At 37.2% G+C, this 10,746-nt stretch overlaps 1 non-coding gene across 1 annotated transcript; it reads right to left on the bottom strand.

Moving 5' to 3' along the window:
• Positions 1-9,409: 9,409 nt before the first annotated feature.
• Positions 9,410-9,517, bottom strand: LOC148573569 (small nucleolar RNA R71). Its single transcript, XR_015905778.1, has one exon. It is a non-coding gene; the product is annotated as a small nucleolar RNA R71 (small nucleolar RNA).
• Between the last annotated feature and the right edge of the window lie 1,229 nt (positions 9,518-10,746).

Genomic DNA, 10,746 nt, shown 5'->3' with positions numbered 1-10,746 from the left:
ACTACTGGCAAATGTAAAAGAGGAGAATCCTCCATGTCCATCATAGATATGATGCACGATGAATCCTTGTAGGAGAAAAATTTTACCCCGCAGGAGAAGGCCGACCAGCTAATCCCTGCTACTGATCTAGTGAAATTTGCAAACCGATATTGTGAGCTAAAGTATCTGTTGTTTGCAAACTCCAGGAACCTGTACCTGGAGAGAACTTTGAAGATCACAGAAGAACTCCAGCAATACACATCTGACCAGATCAAACAAAGAGGTTGGTTCTTCCTGGAGAGAAACCTGACTGAGGTCAATACATCTTGGGTTAGGAAATTCTACTGCAATTACTTCAAAACCTCCCTAGATGCAGTGAACCTTAGAGGGAAGCAAATTCTGGTCACTGAAGAGGCCATTGAAGATTTCTTGAAGCTTCTGCCTAAAACTGATCAGCTGGATGGTTATCAAAGAGCTGAGGAGGATATGCGCTTCATGCGATTTGATTGGGATGCAGTCAAGGCTCGGATAGCCCTTGACCCGACCGTTCCTTGGATTATGGGTCAGAATACCACCATGCCAAAGGAAATCAAGCGGATTTACCTGAATGATGAGGCTCAGCTATGGCATCAGATACTTAGCAACTTTATTATGCTGAGTACTCACGAGACTGAGATACCAGCCGCTATGATCACCCTCCTATGGTGTGTGATGGAGGGTAAGGACCTGTACCTGCCACGCTTTATCTGGTACCACATGGCCAGGCTCCACGTCCGAGGCACTCTTCCCTTTCCCTATTTGGTTACACAGCTAGGCCGTCGAGCTGACGTGCCTTGAGAGGATGCTGATGAGAAGCCACCTGCTGTAGATTGCAAGAAGATTATCCCTCATAGCAGGAACTTTCTGGCTTTGGGCTACAGACCTCCATTCCTCACTGCTACTGCTGACACAACCACACCATCTGCCGGCCCCTCTTCTTCCACAGCTACCCCTGCCACCACCACTGCACCTCCACCTGCCCCAGAGCCCATCTATCATCTTGTGCACCGCCTGTTTTGACGGCTTGACCAGATGGAGCGTCGCAACAAGCGACGCTATGAGCACCTAAAGCTAATGATACGCTCTGGCGACATCCCCTCTGAGCCTAACACACCATCCGAGGCATTTGAGGAGGACACGGATGATCACGAGGCAGAGACCCATCCCCAGAGCGAGGCTGCGCAGGCAGGTACAGCGCAGGCCGCATCACATCAGGAGGCTCTGCCTCAGATTCAGGCTGTAGACTCCGAGATCCCTATTCAGTCAGCACCTCCTCTGCAGCAGGCTAATCCTCAGACCACCACCACAGAGACCCCAGCTACCCGTCCTTCCAGTGATGACACCCCTTCAGACCCTGCTTGAGTGAGCATCGGGGACGATGCTACATTTTAAGTGTGGGGAGGTCGCCATCTCTGGCGTTCATTTTTTTGGTGAACCACTACATACTCTTTTTATTTATTTTGCTACTTTTCTATATTTTCCTTTTTATTTTTATTTTTATTTTCTCAGTACTTATATATTGCTATTTTTATGTATTTATTTTATGTTGCACTTTAGTTTATATTTTAGCCATTTAGTTTTAGTTGCAATTCTAACTTATTAGTTATAGAAATTGTGGATTAATTAGTATAGTTTACCCTTTTTTAGCATAAGATAGCTTAGTTTAAATTGAATAATATAAAAAGGAAGTAAACTAGGAACTTGAACATAATAGAAACAATCCACACAACTTGTATATATAGCATTACATGTTAGTTAGTTAACAACATTTCATCAAGGAGAAACACTAGAACTTGAAAGCCACCTTAAGTTTTACATTGAGAATAATGGGAATTTTTAACTAAACCTGCATGACATACATAAGTGATAAATGATTTTTGATCTAGAGAATACACAGCCTGTGAGTTTTGAGCTTAATTGTATGGTTACATTCAAACCATAATATTTTATTCCTGTGTGTTCCGCCTTTCTTTTTTATTCTGATGTTCTTTATTTTGTTTTAATCTATATGTCCGATTATAGAATAGAAATACATACCAAGAGAGTGATTGAGGCCATTATTTGATTTTAGCTCACTTATCCCAAAATAGCCTACCCTTCACATCACTCTTGTTAGCCCCCTTGAGCCTTTAAATCCCCTTTTATTCTATACACCACATTACTAGCCTTAAGCAGAAAAACAAAATGAAAATCCCAAGTTGAATCCTTGGTTAGCTTAAGATAGAAATTGTGTAGGGTTTAAATGTGGGAAAACCTATTGGGAATATGGATGATAAAAATAAAAGGTAGAAAAGTTGAAAAGAATAAAATAATTCAAAATAAAAGTTTTGGAAAGCATGCTCATGTGAAATCAAAATCATTGAATTACCATGTGCATTAAAAAAAAGTGTTATGAATAAAGGGGACACAAAAGAATTCCCCAATTGTGAAATAAAGCAATGCACATGGGATAAAAATAATAAACATTGAAACATGAGCATGTAACATCAAAAGTGGGAAAATATGGGAAAATAGGTAAAGAAGCTTTGCTTTACAAAGTATGTATGTTAGGTGAGATATTAGACTAATTAAGGATTCACTTATTAGCTCACTTAGCCTTATACATATACCCTTACCTTTACCTTGGCCCCATTACAACCTTAATTCAAGACCTCATGACTTTTGTATGTCTATATTCTATAATTGTTGATTGGTTAGATGAAGAACGAAGTTATAGAAAGAAAGAATAAAAAGAAGAATAGAGTGATTAACCCAAAAAACACTGAGTGATTAGAGAGTAAACACAAAATCCAGTGAGGGTTCAATAGCTCATTAACATATATCTCTGTTTGAATTATTAATTATCTTGCAAGTTTATAAAATGTTTTTCTCTCGCATCTCAACTGTAAAAGTGCTTTATCATTATCTAAGGTTTGGCTATATATATATATATATATATATATATATGTGTGTGTGTGTGTGTGTGTGTGTGTGTGTGTGTGTGTGTGTGTGGGGGTGTGTGTGACTCCTTGAGAATGTGAATTAATTCAACTACATGTAAGCTTTATATACAAGTGAATAAAAATAAGAATTGCATGACGCATCATTCATTTAGGTAGTTGCATTTAGATTAGATTGCATTGCATGACATTCCACCACCTAAACCTAACATTACTCTTGGACTTAGCATGAGGATATGCTATTGTTTAAGTGTGGGGAGGTTGATAAACCCATATTTTATGATATATTTTGTGCTTAGTTTGAGTGATTTATTCAATCCTTCACCCACTTATTCATATTAATTGCATGGTTTTACTTTCCCTTCCTTATTATGTGATGTATGTGAAAAACATGTTTCCTATGCTTTAAAATTAATTATTTTAATTACCTTTATTTCCATTCGATGCCGTGATTAGTGTGTTGAGTAGTTTCAGATCTTCTAAGGCAGGAATGACTTAAAGGATGGAAAGGAAACATACAAAAATGGAAGGAAAGCATAAAACAGAGTTTGTGAAGAAACTGGCATCCACGCGATCGCATGGGCGACGCGGACGCATGCCAAGAGCGAAGAAGCAGCGACGCGGCCGCATGACTGACGTGACCGCGTGACAAGGAAAACTCTGAATGACGCGACCGCGTGACCCACGCGGACGCGTGACAGAGGCCACGCACCAGAAATTGCAGAAAACGCTCCCAGCGAATTCTGAAGCCCTTTTTGGCCCAAATCCAAGTCCAGAAGGCATAGACCAGAGGTTATGAAGTGAGGGAATGCATCTGTTCAAAGAGAGTCACCACTTTAGTTAGTTTTCATGATTTAGATTTAGTTTTGAGAGGGAGATTCTCTCCTCTCTCTTTTCTCTTTAGGATTAGGATTTAGACTTTCAGGATTATCTCTTTATCAGGTTCAATATTCCTTTTTATTTACTTTTGCAATTTAATTTATGAATTCTTCCATGTTACAGATTACTCTTTTGAATTAATGTTATTTGAGGTATTTCAGTTTAATATTGCTTTCTCTTATTTACATTATTGTTATTCCCATCTGAAGACATTTTTATTCCAGTAGATTTACTTTTCTCCTTTTTGGTCTTGGTTAAGAAATTAGTAACTCAGAAGTTATCAAACACAAACATGATTGATAATTATTATCTTTGTTAATTAAACTGAACTTCAATAATCCCAATCTTTTCTTAGGAAATAAATAGGATTCGAAGATCAAACCAATTAATCCCTTGACCTTCCTTTATCTTAGTAAAGATTAATAAAGTGGAATTAAGATTCAATTCTCATCATCATTGATAAGGATAGCTAGGATAGGACCTCTAATTTCTCATACCTTGCCAAAAGTTTATTTACAGTCATTTATTTATTTTACTTGCCATTTAAATTACCTGTTCTTCATTTACTTTAATTGCTGATTAAACCATTCTCTCCTCATTCTCAAAACCCCAATTTACAACCTCCATAACCAATAATAAGAACATACTTCCCTGCAGTTCCTTGAGAAGACGACCCGAGGTTTGAATACTACAGTTATCAATTTATTTAGGGGTTTGTTACTTGTGACAACCAAAACGTTTGTATGAAAGGACTTTTGAAGGTTTAGAAACTATACTTGCAACGAGGATTTATCCGCAAATTTCTAAACCACGCAAAATTTCTCTCATCACGCAGTCCTAGGGCAGAGACATGACAAGCTTATGCATGTCATTTATTATGCTAGTCACGTACTAAATGATGCACAGAAGAACTACACTACTACAGAAAAGGAGCTACTTGTAGTGGTTTATGCCATTGACAAGTTCAGATCCTACCTAGTAGGATCTAAGGTTATTATTTATACTGTCCAGGCTGCTCTAAAATATCTACTCACTATGAAGGATTCTAAACCCAGACTTATAAGCTGGGTATTACTCCTGCAAAAGTTTGATATAGAAATTAGAGACAAAAAAAGGGACAGAAAATCAGGTGGCTGATCACTTGTCCCGGATTGAGCCAGTAGCAGGGACTTCTTTTCCCTCCACTGACATATCCAAATCTTTTCCAGATGAGCAACTCTATGCCATCCGGACAGTACCTTAGTTTGCAGACATTGCAAATTACAAAGCTATAAGGTTCATTCCCAAGGAATTTACTAGGCAGCAAGCCCGGAAACTCATGCATGACGCAAAGTATTACCTATGGGATGAACCATATCTCTTTAAGAGATGCTCGGATGGAATAATCTGACGATGTGTGTCTGAAGAAGAGGCACAGAGAATTCTATGGCACTGCCATGGCTCAGACTGTGGAGGACACTTTGGAGGTGAGCAGACAGCCACCAAGGTTCTCCAAAGTGGCTTTTACTGGCCTACTCTCTTTAAGAATTCTAGAGAGTTTGTTCGTAACTGTGATAGTTGCCAAAGGGCTAGCAATCTCCCCCATGGTCACAACACGCCTCAGCAAGGAATCCTAGAGATTGAGTTGTTTGACGTATGGGGCATAGATTTCATAGGACCCTTCCTGCCTTCATACTCAAACACCTACATCCTTGTGGCAGTAGATTATGTGTCTAAATGGGTTGAAGCAATAGCAACACCCACAAATGACACCAGAGTAGTAATGAAGTTCCTCCAAAAGAACATCTTTAGCAGATTTGGTGTCCCTAGGACACTGATTAGTGATGGAGGTACTCATTTCTGCAACAGACATCTGGATTCTGTCTTAAGCTATTACGGAGTTCGCCATAAAATAGCAACACTGTATCATCCCCAAACAAATGGGTGATAAGCGGATAATTTATACCCTTTTGGCATTATTTTTACATAGTTTTTAGTATGTTTTAGTTACTTTTTATTATATTTTTATTAGTTTTTATGCAAAAATTACATTTCTAGACTTTACTATGAGTTTGTGTGTTTCTCTATAATTTCAGGTATTTTCTGGCTGAAATTGAAGAACCTGAGCAAAAATCTGATTCAGAGGCTGAGAAAGGACTGCAGATGCTGTTGGATTCTGACCCTCCTGCACTTAAAGTGGATTTTGGGGAGCTACAGAAGGCCAATTGGCACTCTCTCTCAATTACGTTGAAAAGTAGACATCTTGGGCTTTCCAACAATATATAATAGTTCATACTTTGCCCGAGATTTGATGGCCCAAACTGGCGTTCAAACGCCCACCAGAGACCCTTTTCTGGCGTAAAACGCCAGAACTGGCACCAGAACTGGAGTTAAACACCCAAACTGGCATCCAAGCTGGCGTTTAACTCTAGAAATGGCCTATGTACGTGTAAAGCTCAATGCTCAGCCCAAGCACACACCAAGTGGGCTCCGGAAGTAGATTTCTGCACTATCTGCACTTAGTTACTTAATTTCTGTAATCCCTAGTAACTAGTTTAGTATAAATAGAACTTTTTACTATTGTATTAGGGGATTATCACTTTTGGAATCACATGTTATGTTTTGGAGGCTGGCCATTCGGCCATGCCTAGACCTTTTTCTCTTATGTATTTTCTACGGTGGAGTTTCTACACCTTATAGATTAAGGTGCAGAGCTCTGCTGTTCTTCATGAATTAATGCAAGTACTACTGTTTCTCTTTCAATTCACGCTTACTTATTCTCCAAGATATACTCTCGTACTTAATTCAGTTAAGTCAAAATGAAGGGGTGACCCGGGACAATCACCCACTATCTTCGTTACTCGCTTAGCCAAGATCCGCGTGCCTGACAACCACAAGCGGTCTACATGATGTTCAACGTAGTCATTGGACGACAGCCAGAGTATATTCTATTGGGTCTCTAATCCACGGACCATGTCCGTGAGATTAGGATCTTCGTGGTATAGGCTAGAACCAATTGGCAGCATTCTTGAGATTCGGAAAGTCTAAACCTTGTCTGTGGTATTCTGAGTAGGATCTGAGAAAGGATGACTGTGACGAGCTTCAAACTCGTGAATGTTGGGCGCAGTTACAGTGTGCAAAAGGATAGAGAGATCCTATTCCGATGCTAGTGAGAACCGACAGATGACAAGTGTGAAAAGTGTGATCACAATTTTGTGCACCAAGTTTTTGGTGCCGTTACCGGAGATTATTTGAGTTGGGACAACTGAAGGTTCATCTTGTTGCTTAGATTAGGTAATTTTATTTTATGTTTAAGCTTTTTATTTTTATATTCGAAAAAAAAATGTTCTTCAGAATTTTTAAGAATGAATTCTAGAGCTTCTTGAGATATGTTGAAGCCTGGCTGGCTGTTAAGCCTTGTCTAATCTTTTGGACCGAGCTTTCCACTTTCCATTATAGAAAGGACATGTCTGTATTTGTTATGCTAAAGCTTGGCTGGCCATTTGGCCATGTCTAATTCTTTTGGACCGAAACTTTAGACTAACATTGCACGAATCCTGGAATTCTTATTAAAAATTTTGAATTTCTTTATTTTCTTTTTCCCAAATAATTTCGAAAAATATACAAAAAAATTTTTAAAAATCACAAAATAAAAAAAAAATTGTGTTTCTTGATTGAGTCTTGTGTCAAATTTTAAGTTTGGTGTCAATTGCATGTTATTAAATTTTCTGAAATTTTCGAAAATATATGCATTATGTTCTTCTTTGATCTTTAATTTGTTCTTGATGATTTTCTTTGTTTAATCTTGTGATTTTCTTGTTTTGTGTTCTTTGTTGTTTTTCATATACATTTTCGAATTCATAGTGTCTAAACATTAAAAATTTTTAAGTTTGGTGTCTTGCATGTGTTTCTTTTCTTAAAAATTTTCAAAAATATGTTCTTGATGTTCATCATGATCTTCAAAGTGTTCTTGGTGTTCATCTTGACATTCAAAGTGTTCTTGCATGCATTAATTGTTTTGATCTTAAATTCTTATGTCTTGTGTCATTTTGGTGTTTTTCTCTTTCTTCATTAATTCAAAAATAAAAAATAATATATTTCCCTTATGTTACTCATAATTTTCAAAATTTTGAGTTGATTTGGTCAAAAAATTTTCAAAATTTGGTTGTTTCTTGTTAGTCAAGTCAAAATTTCAATTTAAAAATTCTATCTTTTCAAATCTTTTTTAAAATTAAATTTTTTTCATTTTTTTTCATGTTTTTCGAAAATTCTTCAAAATAAAATTTTCAAAATCTTTTTCTTAATTTTATTTCACATTTTCGAAAACTTTACTAACCATTAATGTTTTGATAAAAAAATTTCAAGTTTGTTACTTTTCTGTTAAGAAAGGTTCAATCTTTAAATTCTAGAATCATATCTTTTAGTTTCTTGTTAGTCAAGTCATCAACTTTAATTTTCAAAATCAAATCTTTTTTAAATTTCTTTTTCAAATCTTTTCAAAATAAATTTCAATCATATCTTTTTAAAAAGTTTAATTTCAAAATCTTTTTCTAACTTCCTATCTTTTCAAAATTTATTTTCAAATCTTTTTCAATTAACCACTTGACTTGTTTGTTTTAATTTTAAAAAGTTTACTATTTCTTATCTTTTTCAAAACTAACTAACTACTTTTCCACTTCTAATTTTCAAAAATCACTAACCACTTTTTCAAAATTCTTTTTTATTAACTAATTATTTTAAATTCTAATTTTATTTTATTTCTTTTCTTAAATTTTGAATTCTAACTTAATTAATTAAATAAAAATAAAAATATTTTTCTTCGACCTCTTTTTAAAATTCGAATACTCTCTCTCTCATCTCTTTCTATTTATTTATTTACTAACACTTCTCTTCTACTCATAATTCGAACCCTCTCCCTCTCTCTGTGTTCGAATTACTCTTAGTCCCTCTCTACCTCATTCTTCTATTCTTCCATTCTTCTACTTACATAAAGGAATCTCTATACTGTGACATAGAGGATTCCTCTTCTCTCTTTGTTCTCTTCTTTTCATATGAGCAGGAACAAGGATAAGAACATTCTTGTTGAAGCCGATCCTGAACCTGAAAGGACTCTGAAGAGGAAACTAAGAGAAGCTAAAGCACAACACTCTGGAGAGGACTTTACATAAATTTTTGAAAAAGAAGTAGACATGGCAGCCGAACCCAACAACAGTGGTGGAGATGCAAGGAAGATGCTTGGTGACTTTACTGCACCAACTTCTGACTTCTATGGAAGAAGCATCTCAATTACTACAATTGGAGAAAACAACTTTGAGCTTAAGCCTCAATTAGTTTCTCTAATGCAGCAGAATTGCAAGTTTCATGGACTTCCATTGGAAGATCGTCATCAGTTCTTAGCTGAATTCTTGCAAATCTGTGACACTGTTAAGACCAATGGGGTTAATCCAGAGGTCTACAGACTTATGCTTTTCCCCTTTGCTGCAAGAGACAAAGCTAGGATATGGTTGGACTCACAACCTAAAGAAAGCCTGAACTCTTGGAAAAAGTTGGTCAATGCTTTCTTGACCAAATTCTTTCCACCTCAAAAGTTGAGCAAGCTTAGAGTGGAAGTCCAAACCTTTAGACAGAAGGAAGGTGAATCCCTCTATGAAGCTTGGGAAAGATACAAGCAATTGATCAGAAGGTGTCCTTCTGACATGCTTTCAGAATGGAGCATCTTATGTATATTCTCTGATGATCTGTCTAAATTGTCCAAGATGTCATTGGACCACTCTGCTGGTGGATCTCTTCATCTGAAGAAAATGCCTGCAGAAGCCCAGGAACTCATTGAAATAGTTGCAAATAACCAGTTCATGTATACTTCTGAAAGAAATCCTGTGAATAATGGGGTGACTCAGAAGAAAGGAGTTCTTGAGATTGATACTCTAAATGCCATATTGGCTCAGAACGAAATATTGACTCAGCAAGTCAATATGATCTCTCAGAATCCGACTGGAATGCAAGCTGCATCTGATAGTGCTAAAGAAGCTTCCTCTAAAGAAGAAGCTTATGACCCTGAGAATCCTGCAATGGAAGAGGTGAATTACCTGGGAGAATCCTATAGAAACACCTATAATCCTTCATGGAGAAATCATCCTAATTTCTCATGGAAGGATCAACAAAAGCCCCAACAAGGCTTCAATAATAATGGTGGGAGAAATAGGTTTAGCAATAGCAAGCCTTTTCCATCATCTTCTGAACAACAGACAGAGAATTCTAAGCAGAGCCTCTCTGACTTAGAAACCATAGTCTCTGATCTATCTTAGAATACTCTCAGTTTCATGACTGAAACAAGGTCCTCCATCAGAAGTTTGGAGGCACAAGTGGGTCAGCTGAGTAAAAGAGTTACTGAAACTCCTCCTAGTACTCTCCCAAGCAATACAGAAGAGAATCCCAAAAGAGAGTGCAAGGTCATAACCATAGCCAAAGTGGCCGAACCTATAGAGGAGGAAGAGGCAGCGATTTCCAATGAGGAAGACCTCAATGGACGTCCACTGACCAATAAGGAGTTCCCTATTAAGGAACCAAAGGAATCTGAGGCTCATATAGAGACCATAGAGATTCCACTGAACTTATTGTTGTCATTCATGAGCTCTGATGAGTATTCTTCCTCTGAAGAAGATGAAGAAATTATTGAAGAGCAAGTTGCTCAGTATTTAGGAGCAATCATGAAGCTGAATGCCAAGTTATTTAGTAATGAGACTTGGGATGATGAACCCCCATTGCTCATCAATGAACTGAATGCTTTGGTTCAACGAAAATTACCTCAGAAGAAACCGGATCCCGGAAAATTCTTAATACCCTGTATCATAGGCACCATGACCTTTGAGAAGGCTCTGTGTGACCTGGGGTCAGGAATAAACCTCATGCCACTCTCTGTAATAGAGAAACT

This window comes from Arachis ipaensis, chromosome B2 (assembly GCF_059453495.1).
Source record: "Arachis ipaensis isolate K30076 ecotype BB chromosome B2, ASM5945349v1, whole genome shotgun sequence".
Lineage (NCBI taxonomy): Eukaryota > Viridiplantae > Streptophyta > Magnoliopsida > Fabales > Fabaceae > Arachis > Arachis ipaensis.
Note: the sequence above shows the minus strand (reverse complement) of the source record. Positions and strands in the feature narration are given on the sequence as shown.